Source organism: Astyanax mexicanus, chromosome 20 (genome assembly GCF_023375975.1).
Source record: "Astyanax mexicanus isolate ESR-SI-001 chromosome 20, AstMex3_surface, whole genome shotgun sequence".
NCBI classification, from domain to species: Eukaryota; Metazoa; Chordata; class Actinopteri; order Characiformes; family Acestrorhamphidae; genus Astyanax; species Astyanax mexicanus.
The window spans coordinates 923,368-937,960 of record NC_064427.1 but is presented as its reverse complement, the minus strand read 5'-3'; the positions used below and the strand labels follow the sequence as shown (position 1 = coordinate 937,960).

The 14,593-nt window shown below is 39.1% G+C and overlaps 1 protein-coding gene across 2 annotated transcripts in view; it reads right to left on the bottom strand.

Annotated features, from left to right (window-relative positions):
- rph3aa (rabphilin 3A homolog (mouse), a) overlaps positions 1 to 13,955 on the bottom strand; it is a 32,538-nt gene extending 18,583 nt beyond the window's left edge. For both annotated transcript variants that reach the window (XM_022680771.2, XM_022680772.2), the window contains exon 1: positions 13,847 to 13,955. The gene's annotated coding sequence lies outside the window, so the exon portion shown is untranslated. The remainder of the gene's footprint in view (positions 1 to 13,846) is intronic.
- Positions 13,956 to 14,593: the final 638 nt, after the last annotated feature.

Genomic DNA, 14,593 nt, shown 5'->3' with positions numbered 1-14,593 from the left:
GTGACATAAAAATCCTATTTTTTTCCAGATTGTTTATTTACATATTTTCCTGATTTCTTTTTTTTTTTTTTACTTTATTTTTTAATTTTTCTCCCAATTTTTCAAACTACCCCCAGGGAGGGGGATACAAAGAAAAGAAGAAAAAATACAATATTAAGATAAATGCAAAGGAATAGTATATGTAGATACAAATGTAAACAGATGCGCAAATTTATATATCAAATGTATATATATAAGAAACATTTATATATTCACATAGAAAAAAACAAACAAAACAGGAACACAGGATGCTACTTTGTTTACAGAGTGAGTTACACGGTTTTGCACTGTGTTAATTACTGTATTTTAAAGTACTGGTTTCACCCATAAGAAAAGGCTAAGATCCATTTATCTCAGTATTTTATAAACTGGTTCAGTCTTGGCTGCAACATAAACGTAAGTTTTTCCATTGCATAGACATATTTTGTCTGATTTCTATACTTCATTATTATATTTATTGAGTTTTTTGTCTAAAAAGCAAAACTTGAAAAAGCAAAAAACACTTGAAGTCACCGATTTCCTGACTCATCCAAACACAAACGCAGGATCTCATCAGTCAGATGGAGCTTCTGATTGATCTTTCCAGCCTTCTATACCTGACCTACCTGATTCCTCTCGACCTTCACAGATCCTCTTAACTGTTATGTCCTTGAAACATTCATCTCTGCAGAAATCACAAGCTGAAAATAAAATGCTAGCCGCGCCCCTGAACTCTTCCCCTGCCTTACGGGAATCGATTACTCTCATCTTCAGATCTGTAGACGCTGTTTAGAGGAGCGGGAGGCGGCTGGCGGAGGGTCAGTGTTTAGTAAAGAGTTAGAGAGTCAGATTTATTTATAAAGGCTGGAGATTTTTGATTCAGCTGACAGTTCTTAATTACACATGGTGACGCGCCTCAGGCCTCATTTGCTCAATCTACAGATCTGAGCCTCGTCAAAAAAGAGCCTCTGTAAAGGTCACTTTATCATCAGGCCGCTCTGATGATCTGGATTTGGTGTTTATTTTATGAAAGATGGAGGGAGACATGAGTTCTATGACGATAAGCTAAAGAGAAAAAAAGAATTATATATATACAGCTCTGGAAAAAGAAAATAAGAGAGCATTTAAAAATATGGATTAAAACTTTACTCAAATAGAGCTCTTCACTGTATACCAACCAGTGAAATTAAAGTTTGTCCAAACTTTTGACTGTTTAAAATAAAGAAATATATACAGCTCTGAAAAAAATAAAGATAAAATAAGAGAGCACTTAAAATGATGAGTTTCTTTGATTTTACCAATTTAAAAAACCTCTAAAATATAATCAAGAGGAAGATTATCAATGATCACAAGCCATCAAACCACCAAACTGAACTGCTTGAATTTTTGCACCAGGAGTAAAGCAGCATAAAGTTATCCAAAAGCAGTGTGTAAGACTGGTGGAGGAGAACATGATGACAAGATGCATAAAAAAAATCTGTGATTAAAAACCAACCAGGGTTATTCCACCAAATATTGATTATTTCTGAACTCTTAAAACTTTATGAATATGAACTTGTTTTCTTTGCATTATTTGAGGTCTGAAAGCTCTGCATCTTTTTTTTTGTTATTTCAGTCATTTCTCATTTTCTGTAAATAAATGCTCTAAATGAGAATATTTGTATTTGTAATTTGGGAGAAATGTTGTCTGTAGTTTATAGAATAAAACAACAATGTTCATTTTACTCAAACATAAACCTATAAATAGTAAAATCAGAGAAACTGATTCAGAAACTGAAGCGATCTCTTCAATTTGTCGATCGAGGCGCTGAGTGAAATGTCGGGGGGAGAGCGCTGACACTGAGGAAGACCTGAACTACATGACTGATTGGTGTCTGAGGGAGGAGGAAGAGCGAGGGAGGAGGAGGAGGAGGAGGAGTCGCTCTGAAGAGGAAAAGAGAGAGAGAAAGACAAACACAAAAGATCGGAAACTGCATCGCTCTCGCCATCACTGTCACCATTCATCTCATCAGCGCTTTTCAGAGCCGCCGGAGAATTACAGAGCCCTCGCTAATGGAGCTCCACCAGCTGATCTATTCATCTAAACCCAGCGCATGAGTGTGCAGATCTACACACTGCACAAACAGAATTACGGAGGAAATTCATCTCCGTTCATTAAGTGGAGAATTGAATATCTATTATTAATGATGTTCTCAAGAAAAGGAAAAGGAAGGAGAACAACAAGAAGAAAAAGAACAAGATCTTCAAGCTGCAGGTTCTACCTTTGTTCACCCAATCTACAAATAATAGTCCAGAAGTGAGCCACATACAAAACACATACATATAAAATTATCCTGCACAACAGAGGAAACTCTTGCTCTTCCTCCTTTCCTGGGGTGGCCAGTTTCATCATTATAATGATATAATACTTTTTAAGCTTTTGAAATTCTCTGTAAAGTATTTTTTTTCTTTGTTTAGTTGAGTAGTTGTTTCTTCTCATAACCTGGATTCGAACATTACTCAAATATTCACTATTCACTGTATACCTGTAACTCTACCTCTTCACTACTTTACATTAACTGATGCTCTCAAACACTTTATTAAGAGACAAGAAATTCAAGTAATGAACTCTTGATGAGTTCAGCACAGCTGTTAACTGAAAGCCTGAATTCCAGGTGACTCTACCTCATAAAACTGATTGAGAAAATCCAGCAAGAGGAGCTACTTTAAAGAATGTAAAATATAAAACATATTTTGGTTTGTTTCTTTATAGTTTGGATGACTAGTATTAATTTACAGTGCAGAACATTTTAAAATAGTGAAAAAACACTGAATTTAAGGTACTGTATATGGTAGGTTTTTCTTATAGAATGGCGCATTCATAGAGCATACACTTGTTTTTTTTTACTTATAATGTGAAATGGTACAAAGAAAATTATTAAACTTTCAGAAAAAAAGAAAAATGAACTAAAAGCTGAAAAATAATGTAAATTTTGTAAAACAAGGGTCTTGCTATTCAGCAGAAAAGGTCCTTTACAGGTCCTGTATATATGGTATATAAAGCTTTATTCAATGGTACACAACAGCGTAATTTGGACGTCATCGGCAACAGAAATGCCAGCATTAATGCTGTGTAGATCCTAAACAGCGCTCATGCAGTGATGTCCAGTTAATCTCTATTGTCACTCGCTGTAAGAGATTGGATCTGGGTCTGTGCTCTTACGGTGGGGTCAGGGCAGAACATCACTCTTCTAAATGTCACTTACTGTCATCAGACACTCAGGACACCTGATTAAATTACAGATATAATGCACCTGCCAAACTCAACGGCACCCGTGCATGAAATTCACATCTCTATATGCAGGGCAATGCGAGGTTAAGGGTATCCATAACAGCTTCATAACAGCTAAAAACGGTAAAAACAGCAAATGAGACAATCTGAGCACAGCTGTTCAGATAGTAGACGAAGAACTGGACCAAAAATGGGGTTCAAGTTAGGACATGAAGTGCCTTGATTCTCAGATATCAGAAGCAGCATCTCCCCACACCATCACACTACGACTACCACCACCACGTTTTACAGTTTTTTAATTATTCTGAATTTTACAACATGAACATTCAAGCAACATAGAAAATGACAGTGTATATAATGCATTGCCAATTAAGAGAGCCTGGGATTACCTACTGTACTCTCTCTCTCAGACTCCGGCTGCTGATGGAGAAGCAGAAGCATCATGACCTACTGTACTCTCTCTGTCTCTGGCTGCTGATGCAGAAGCATCATGACCCGTGATTCAATAACAGCTAAATAATAGCTTAGCTTAAATAATCAATAATCTATGTGTTCCACTGCTAATAAAGGCCTGTAATGTCACGTTTTCTAAGAAAATAAGCAATAAATGTAAAAATATACTGAAATTCAACCTAGAATGCGGTAACACAGTACTGAAAACAACTACAGTACTAAAATGCACTATTCTGGCATCAATTTCACAGCCCTGTACATGGCATTTCTGCTGTGCCACCCAGGCCTGCACCACAGGGCCTTCATTTACACACCATTAGCCCTGGCAGCGAGCGGAGAGCAGTGTGCCCGCTTCAAGACGATTTCACACAGCGGGCACCCGGTGCCAAAACAGCGCTTGCTCAGTGCCACAGCTGATTACACGGAGCCTTAATACTGAACTGCTGCTACAGCGCCAACTCACTGCCACTCCAGCTGCATCTGCCACATCTGTGTGTGTGTGTGTGTGTGGGTTTAAACTGTGTGTGGTTTAGTGTGTTTTATTGTGTGTGTTCATACCTGAGTGACCCCGGCGTCGCTGTCTCTCCGCCCATGCCCCCTGTGCTCAGCTGTGCCAGCGAGACTGATATTATTGTCTGATTTTATTGAGCTCTTTGAGCCGCGCCGTATGAACCGCCGGGGGGCTTCCTGAATTCTGTCTGGATCAGCTCTACCTACTACACCTGATCTCACCCCCATCACCCCTACACCCACACCTGCCCCAACCTCACACACCTGCAGCCCTGTATATAGAGGGTCAAGAATTATGTGTAGACATGTCACCATAAACATTTTACTGAACGATATATGGTCAGAGATAAAAACGATAATATTGTCATTTTTTAAAACATTTTATATCACTGATTCTTTTTAGTACACTATTTTAACTAGTGTAGTCAACTGATTAAAAAATCAGATTAATCATGATAAGTTGACACAATGTAATTATACATTTTTTCATTTAATTTAATGTTTTCATGTTTTTCTCCTAACTCAAGTAATTGATTTAGTTTTATTTAATGTAAATATGCTAGATTACCACAAAACCAGTAGGAAAATTAGGATTTGCAAAGTACTATACAGTGCTATACACTACTGTACAGTACAATACAATAGTATACAGCACTATGCCATACTACACAGTACTCTACCGAATTAAACAGTCATATACAGTACTATACAGTACTATACAGTAGTATACAGTGGTATACAGTACTATACTGCATTATACAGTCCTTTACAGTAGCATACAGTAGTATACAGTGCTAAACAGTACTATACAGTGGTACACAGTGGTATACAGTACTATACAGTACTATTCAGTACTATACAGTAGTGTACATTGGTATACAGTACTATACAGTAGTGTACAGTAGTATATAGCAGTTTATGACTAATTTAAACCTCTGTAGATAAACTATGAGACCCTGTAGTTAAAGCATGGCCCCTCGACCTGCTGTCCCCCAGAGCCCCCACCCACTGAAACAACGCTAGCGCTAATGCTAACGCTAACCTTGCTTGAAGCGAAACAGGCAGGAAAAAGGCTAACGAGATGCGCGGATCAAAAGCGAGGCAGATTAATCTGAGCTGTTATTGTGGAGTGGGAGGGGAACGTGTGGAGATGAAGGCTGTTCTAAACTCATTAAAGCGACACAAACACGTCTGAGAGCCACTAGATCCGAGGAGAACCATCATTCCACTCACAGAACACACTTTCATATATTTTTCTCTCTACATATACATACAGTCTCAGTCAAAAGTTTTTGATTAATTAATAAAAAGTATTATTCAATGTTTTTATTTATTAACCTTATTATTGATTAACCTTATTCTTTGATTTTATGTAATTTTACACAAAATTAATGTTGTTGGATATTAAACTGTCAAATACAGTTTACAAATGCATTTAACATATGCAAGACCATCATTTTGTTTCTGGGAACAGAAAAAGTGTATTATTCTGCTGGAAGATCACTGTACTTGTTTTAAGCAATACTTCTCGATAAAAGCTGATCTTTTATTACTGTATTAAAAGGGACATATTATACCTCTTTGTACTCAAGTTAGAATAGGACTATGAAAATGTTTCTTCAACTGAAGATCTAATTGACAGGATTCTGGTTGGGGTTGACAGGTGAAGGGTTGGAGCCAAGGTGGTTCTATGCAGATTTCCTTATTGTGACATCACAATGAGGGAGGAGCCATGCAAATGGTTCCTAGAAGCATATGATTCCTGAAACCAAACTATACCACTATCCGGACGGAATTAGTTTTTCTCAGTGGGACATCTAAATATGAAAAATATAACTCCTGCATCCGGACTGCAATTGAAAAAACAGGAGCACCAGTGAGTTTTTAGCTAATTTTAGCTAAATCACAGAAAATTGATGGAGTGTTTATAGGAGTGTTTTTTAGGAGTGTTTATAGGGGCAGTCTGGACCCAAGTGGAAATACAAAAGCACCATAAAAAAAAATAAATAAATAAATCCTACATATTTACTACAATAACTTCAAATGGAAGCTATAAATAGATGTGTAGCCCACATTTCATAAGAGTTATGAAACATTGCTGTTATATATGATATGTTGTGCAGTGCCAGGTTTGCTCCAGTGCCCTGCTGGGAGAATGGCCCTGTCACTGTGGATCCTCTGCTCTGTGTGTTACAGGGGAACTGTCACTCGCCCAGGGAAAAGAAGCACAAACTGACGCAAAAACACAGCCGAGCTCCACCGCTCAGGACTGAGGGGGCTGACTCAGAGCTCCGGGCCTGCAGACTGCAGCCGGGGTTTATGTGGTATACGTGTGTGTTCACGCGAACACGATGCACGACCTCGACATCAACAGCCAGCAAAGATCTGCAGGAATGCGTCACACGAACTTACACATTCTGTATATATTCTAGAAATCATACAGTGCATCCCACTGGAAATACACTAGAAATACAATACATGGCCAAATATCTGTGGACACCATTCCAATGAATATGGTGGTGTGGTGCAGTAGATAACACCACTCCCTGCTAGTGAGCTACCACATCATGTGACGTCACAATATGGTAACCTGCATAGAACCACCCTGGCTCCACCCCTCACCCATCATCCCCCACCAGAGCCCCGCTCACTAGATCAGTTGAATATCTGCCATTTTTATTTGTTGGTTCAGAACCATAGACAGTACACAGCAGGATTAACCAGCAGACATCTTCTGAGGGAGGGATCTATACCTGCTGTTCGTGGCAAGTCATCAGATGAGGGTGAGTTGTGTGTTTCTATCACGGTTAAGCATAAACCAGCTTGTTTGTGTTTTACCATTTAGCACGAGCTCAGCATAGACAGGGGGCGTGGCCAGCAACAGCTTATTAGAATAAAAGTGACAGAGCCCTTAAACGACTGATTCTTAAAGGTCTGAAACTGGTAAGAATAGAGCTGGTGAGATCTTTATAATTATGTGAGAGTGATTTTGTCTAAAGATGTTCATGAACATGTTTTGTACAGACCATAGAGCTATTCTAACTAAAATATATATACATATATACATACATGTATATGAATCTCACTTTTCTGGAACAGAGCCAACATGTAACTAACATATAATAATGTAAAGCTCGTAAAGCCTGTGCCGCCACTGTCTAATACCGTCTAATACTATCTAATACTGCAGGGTACTTCAGGGTTTTCACCACACACACATACAGTACACACACACACACACATACATACAGTACACACATATACACACTACAGCAACATCTGTATCAGCACACAGCAGATCACCCACTCGCTCCACTGAGAGGAAGAAGCTTAGCATCTCACTAAACCCTCACCAGTTCATCCCTCTCCACCACGCTGACCACGCCCCCAATGAGTCAACATGCAGATGAGCTTTAGGTCTGAAGCGATTTCACGCTGTGGGTATGATACTCTCGTACACACCGCTGATGACGTACATGTCAAGCAGCACTTTAATACTGACGCAGCTACACGGTTATTCTTTAGAGCCTTCTGAAATAAACAGTATGTATGTATCTATATAATATATTCTGATATATTTCAATACTCTACAAGTTATATATATAAGTTGGGCCGCCTCCAAACTGTTACCACAAATTTGGGAACATGAAATCTCTTTCACTGGAAATTAGCTCCTTAAAAATCAACCCTACACCCTACACCATTATCCCCCCTCCACCAAACTTTACACTCAGCACAGTGCAGTCAGACAAGAACCGTTCTCACGGCAACCACCAAACCCAGACTCATCCAAAAAGATTCATCAATAAAAATATTGTCATTTGGAGCGTTAATTTGCAGAAAATGAGAAATGGCTGAAATAACAAAAAAAAAAGATGCAGAGCTTTAAGACATCAATTAATGCAAAGAAAACAATTTATAAGTTCATATTCATAAAGTTTTAAAAGTTTAGGGTTAGGGTTAATATTTGGTGGAATAACCCTGGTGGTTTTTAATCACAGTTTTTTTCATGCATCTTGGCATCATGTTCTCCTCCACCAGTCTTACACACTGCTTTTGGATAACTTTATGCTGCTTTACTCCTGGTGTAAAAATTCAAGCAGTTCAGTTTGGTGGTTTGATGGCTTGTGATCATCCATCTTCCTCTTGATTAAATTCCAGAGATTTTTAATTTGGTAAAATCAAAGAAACTCATCATTTGTACATATATACATGTGTTATACATTTAATTATACAGAATAATTGCGAGTCCACTTCCCCATGCCAGGTGAGGCATGCCTCTCACCTTCTGTCTGAACGGAGGAAATACACTCGTCCTGCAGCGTACTGTTCATTACCTCCGCTGCCCACAGAGGACTTCCAGGAAGTGTCAGATCAGCACCAAAAACACAACAACAGCTCTGTCTGTCCTCCAGCCAAGTATCACCCTCTCCACCCGTCTGTCTCTCTGTCCAAACTGTTTCTCTTTCTCTTACAGATCATTACTGCTGTCTCTTTACAGCTGCCAGCGTCAGCGAGGCCCTGCCGTCCCTCAGGACACTCAGTTACAGGACACTTCTTACAGCGAGAGATTTTACAGAATGAAAGGCTGCTCTCAGACTGTAATTCCTGAGAGATCATATCCTGGTGAGTGTCCAGGCTTGTGATCTGTCGCAGGCGATGAGGGAATCCTGCAGACGGGTCAGAATCAGAACACTGATCAGCTGTTGGGTCTCACTTCTACATTACCAGCCTGAACAGCGTTAATAACCCAATTTACACCCTGCTATAAACACTGCCATCCTGTATCTCCTCTGATACGGCTCTGACTCTCTGCCCACACTGACCCATATACATCCCATCTCACCACTCTCCACATCTCCTCTGGGTTACTGGGTTGGTTACTAGAGTTTGAGCAGTCTGCCTCTTCACACACACACCTGCAGTCTATTGGCTAAGTCAAATTACAACTCCTGTGATTGAAAAATGGTGTCCATTCAATTCACGATTTCAATTTAAAAAACAATTAATATTTCAGCCCTAATTCCAACACTTCCAACTTTCCAACAAAGAAACTTATCTGTGAAACATGCTGGTGGTAGTATCACGGTTTGGGCTTGCTTTGCTGCATCTATTTGTGCTACATTTGTTTATTTGTTCTCACAGTAGGGTTTCACATTTGGTTAACAAATTTGAACAAATAAAGAGAGTTAATCATTTAAACAGAAACCTTTGAAGAACATACAGTAGCTAAACACATTCTAATAACATTCTTTGTTAGTCTGTAAAGATAGTGTTGCTTATTTAGTCATTTATATTAGTAAATAATATTCATTTTGAATAACACTGGGTTTAAAGGTAGATAAAAGAAAAACTCCTTATTGTTCCTTTAATGACGGTTTGTTGGAATATCTGTCAGTGTAAAAACTCAGTGTGGCTTCCTAAACGGGGTTTAAAGAAGTGTGAAAGGCTGGCACCGGGCAGACCCGTGACTCGTCCTGGGGACGCTCCCTCTCACATTAATTCTGGGCTGGTGATCATCTGCAAAGGTCTTGAGGGCCTTCAGGCGGCGGGACTGCACACGACCACGCCGTTCACGTTCCTCTGTCTTATCCCTCTGATTTATTAAATTATTTATTTCCCGTAATTTGCTGGTAGACAATTCCCGCTGCTCCAGATCTCTCCAGCACGGCACATTAGGTCCACCATTACTATGCATGAAGCTGCGGCGTCCTGTCAGACCACCAGCCGCGACCCCCGCCGAGCAGCTCAGCGTGCACCTTGCCTCTGGAAAGAACCTGACAAATTGCATCGGCTGGAACCCCGACAGTGTGCAGTCGGGATCTGATCTCAGGCACGGTTCACCTAGCACTGTTCCACCAAACCCACACAGTCCTGTTCTTATATAACAGAGAAGAGCTTCTCCATGACCTGCATGATCCTCATATTAGACCTTCATAAGGACTTCGGGAACATTATCTAATAGAGAATTCTGGGTGAAATGACGATATCATGTACTTGTCACATCTGCTGCATATCACACACTTACAGACAAAAAAAATCATCAAAAAAATATAGCTGCACCCAAAAGAATAAACTGAAAGGAATGAAACTTGGTGGGTAGTCATGCCAAACTGTCATGGAGTGAGTCATGGAGAAGACCAACAAATCTGTGTGTGGAGACAAAAACAATCAGTGACAACATCAACGGATTACTGTAATGTTTCACAGATCACACGTCCAGAAGACCTGATGTCATGCAACCAGGGCTGGAGGCAGAGTGAGGTAGACTATGATGTGGTGTGGTAGAGTGAGTTGGAGGGAAGTAGAGTGATGGGAGAGTGAGGGTAGGGTGACGTAGAGTGAGGATAGAGGGAGGGAGATTGAGGTAGAGTTAAGTAGAGTAAGGTAGAGTGAGTAGGAGAATGGCATCATGAGGTAGAATGAGGCAAAGTGGGGTGGAGTGGGATAAAGCAAGGTAAAGTGAGGTGAGCGATGTACAGTGAGATAGAGGAAGGAAGCAATTAGTACACTAAATTATAAACAGGTTAGAGTGAGGAAGTTTGTGGAAGAGTGAGGTAAAGTGAGGTAGAGTGAGTTAAAAGCGAGGTACAGTGAGTTAAAAGCGAGGTACAGTGAGTTAGAGTGAAGTAGAGTGAGGGTACAGTGAGGCAGAGCAAGAAAGATTGAAGCAAAGTGTGGTAGAGTGATGGTAGAGTAGTGAGGTACAACGAGAGAGTAAGTTAAATGGTGAGAGGCAGAGTGAGGTTGAGTAAGGTAGAATGTTATAGAGAGATAGAGCAAGGTACCGTGAGTTATAAGCGAGGTAGAGTGTGGTAGAGTGAGAAGAGTGAGGCAGAGTGTAATAGAATGAGGTACAGGTGTGAGGTAGAGTGAGGTACAGTGAGAGAGTGGGTTAAGTGGTAAGAGGCAAGGTAAGGTAGAGTGAGATACTTTGACAGTAAGTTAAGTGGTGTGAGTCAGAGCAAGGAAGAGTGAAGCAGAGTGTTGTAGAGTGAGGTAGAGTGGTGAGAGTGAGTTATGAGGTGATAGAAGAGTGTGTTAGAGTGAGATGGAATGTTCTAGTGAAATAGAGCAAGTTTCAGTGAGTTATAAGTGAGGTAGAGTGTGGTAGAGTGAGGAAAGAGTGGAGTAAAGTGAGGGTAGAGTGAGGGTAGAGTGAGGGTAGAGATCCACAGTAAATGCTCACGCTATTCTACTTCTTTTCATTGGAAAAATGAGTGCAAACTAGTGCCAAACTAAGTGCTGAAAAACCTTTAAGAAGATTAAAGTAATTTAGGATATTAATTGATGGTGTTCCACATCAATATCAGGATATCCACCAGTTATTATTCACTCCAGAACACAATTGGGACACAGCCGCTCCTGACCCATCAGTGGCGTAACGTCTGCAGCCCAGAACCGTTCATCGTCTGCTGTCTGGGATCCCACTTCATGACTCATGAGTGGGGTTTTATTTTCAGCTCCGCCTGTTAGAGAACAATAGCTTTTTATTGCTTTTTGATGCTGTCAGACTGGGCGTCTGAACTCTTACGGAGGATCTGACTCTGCTTTATGTAAGATGTGGGTGATGAGCCTCTTGAAGGCTCAGTTCAGACCCGGAACAGCAGAGGAGCGCTCTGTAAACGAACGATACGATGGAGGAGTGAGAGAACTCTTAAACGAGTCAACGACTCATGAGTCATGATCCTGTTCAGATCTACAAACTTCTTCACCCTCTATAACCTTCATCTCCACTTCTCAACCCAAACCACGTACTCCTCCCAGTCTGCAGGGGTTCAGCTCCACATCGGCACAAGGTCAGAGTCACAGTATATACTGGGACAGAGATACGCCCCCCAGAAATCAGATTATAGACCTTATTCTGCTCTATCGTATAAAAAAGGCAGGGCTACACTTAGGAATCAGGTGATTGACAGTCTTAGCTGGAACAGAGTGGAGCTGTCAGGTTTCTGGTACAGTGCCTTAAAAAAGTGTTCATACCCATTCAATTTTTCACATTTTTCATTTTATACACACAATTTAAATGTATTTTATTTGGCATGTATGTGTGATAGACCAAGACAAAGCAGTAAGTATTAATTAAACAATAAATTAATAAAAAGCTGGAGAGGGTGGCATGCATTTGTATTCAGTCCCCTGTTCTCTGATGCCTCTAAATAAACGGCAATGTGACCAATCGCCTTCAGAAGTCTTCTAATGAATAATTATTAAATAGTAAATAGTAAAGAGTTCACCTGTGTATAATTTGTTTTCTCAGTATAACTACAGCTGTTCTGTGAACAGTGATTCAAACTGAAGCCCAGGCAATGAGAGCACTAATTACAGAAACAGCCAAGAGGCTCATGGTCACTCTGGAAGAGCTGCAGAGATCCACAGCTCAGGTGGGACAATCTTTATACTAAACTACTAAACTATCTGTCTTTCACTCTATAAATCTGGCCTTTAAGAGGCAAGATAGAGCGACCAATCACTGAACAAGGCTGGATTTGATCAATTACGATTGTTAAAATATTATCTACTGTTTAATTTTACTTTTAATCAGGTCTGTGATTGGTGATTGGTGATTCAGTTGTATATTGAAGTTCTATTATGTGTTATTTCTACAATATGATATTTTTATTCATTTTATTTATAAATAAAAAATTAGACTCCTTTCAAGATATCACATTATGATATTCCATTTTTTTATTGTGTCCAAATTTTTGGCGATTTTATTGTTAAAATCTGCGAAAAATCTTTTTATCTCTAAATTAAGCCTAAGTGAGAGTTACAATTAATTAATGTCTCCTGAGACATTAAAAAATCAATATTCCCTTATGGGAAATTATAATTATAAGAAAAAAATACCAACATGAGCAGATCCTTGCTAATCGGTGTATGATCAGGCTGACTAAACTGATCAAACAAATATCTGTGTGAGCAATTCTTGCAATATTATTATAATGAAAATCATAAGAAATAAGAAATCAAATAAAAACTTGTTTGGTTTTTGACAGACAGAAAATTCTACTGCAAAAAAGCCTTGCAGTTGTACAGTTGTAAACTGACAGTAGCATATTTTAGGAAAACAACAATATTTTTGTGTAAAATTACAGATAATATTTCTATTATCTACTGACGAGCAGTTATTATTTTTTTCACTTTAGATCTTATTGTCTTTGTTATTATTTTAATATTACTGGGTGTTTTGCTGTATTTATTGTACAGTACATATACAATACTACTATGTATATCCCTGCATTTACTATATGTAATATTATTGCATGTTTATTGTTGAATGTACACAGAGTTAACACTTACCAAAGACAAATTCTTTGTTTATATAAAAACTCTTGGTCAATAAATCTAATAATGATTGTAGTCTGTTGCTAATATTTAACATTTTTGTAAAATTACACAATATGTTTTAATAATTTAATAATAATTTTAATGCAATTTTCATTTTCATATGATTATTCAGATAATAAAGTAATGTATTTTTTACAGTGTATGATACAGCCCAGTGCTGCACGAGCTTCAGTCCCATTATCTGAACCAGTGCAGACTGTAAACAGCAGTAAATCAGTGTACAGGAGAAGATGCTGAACTCACCTGCTCTGTGAAGATGCTCCCTGACCCGTTATCTCCTCCAGCACCGCGGCCTCGCGCAGCAGAGAGGAGATGAGCTCGCGCTAATCCGCCCAGTTCACCGCTCTCCACTCTTTAACACCGCTGCCTCCGAGACAGCAGAGGCCACGCCCCCTCTGGTACCCAACGCCACGCCCCCTCACTAAGCGGAGTGGAAAAGCGGCTTTCTGATTGGCTGCAGCTTAATGGTCAACATTTCTGACCTGGGAGCACAGAGTTCAGATTTTACTGCTGTTTTACTGCTGAACCAGACTGGACTCATCAGCTAATTAGCATGCCTTTGATCTGCAGTTCTGGGGAGGGTAGACGTTAGCATTAGCTTTAACATTAGCTTTAGCATTAACTTTAGCATTAGCTTTAGCATTAGCATTTAAAATTAAATACAAAAACTGTCTAGCAATCCATAAACACATAATTGCGTGTATAGAGAATATATATATATATAATGTTAACCTTTAGATTAGAGTTATTAGAGTTATAGGCTTCAACTGTATATTTTAAAAAATGAAGATAATGACTTTATGAAGATAAAATCTTTTTTACAGATTATTAACTTATTAAATTATCAACCAAAAGGGAATTAAATCGGCCAAATAAGTAAAAAGACTGAACAACTGATACAGAACAATATTATTATACAGTTTTTTCAGAATGTAATCGGGATGTTAAAATCATTTTTAAAATGTAGTTTTGTAATTATAAAGCAAGACA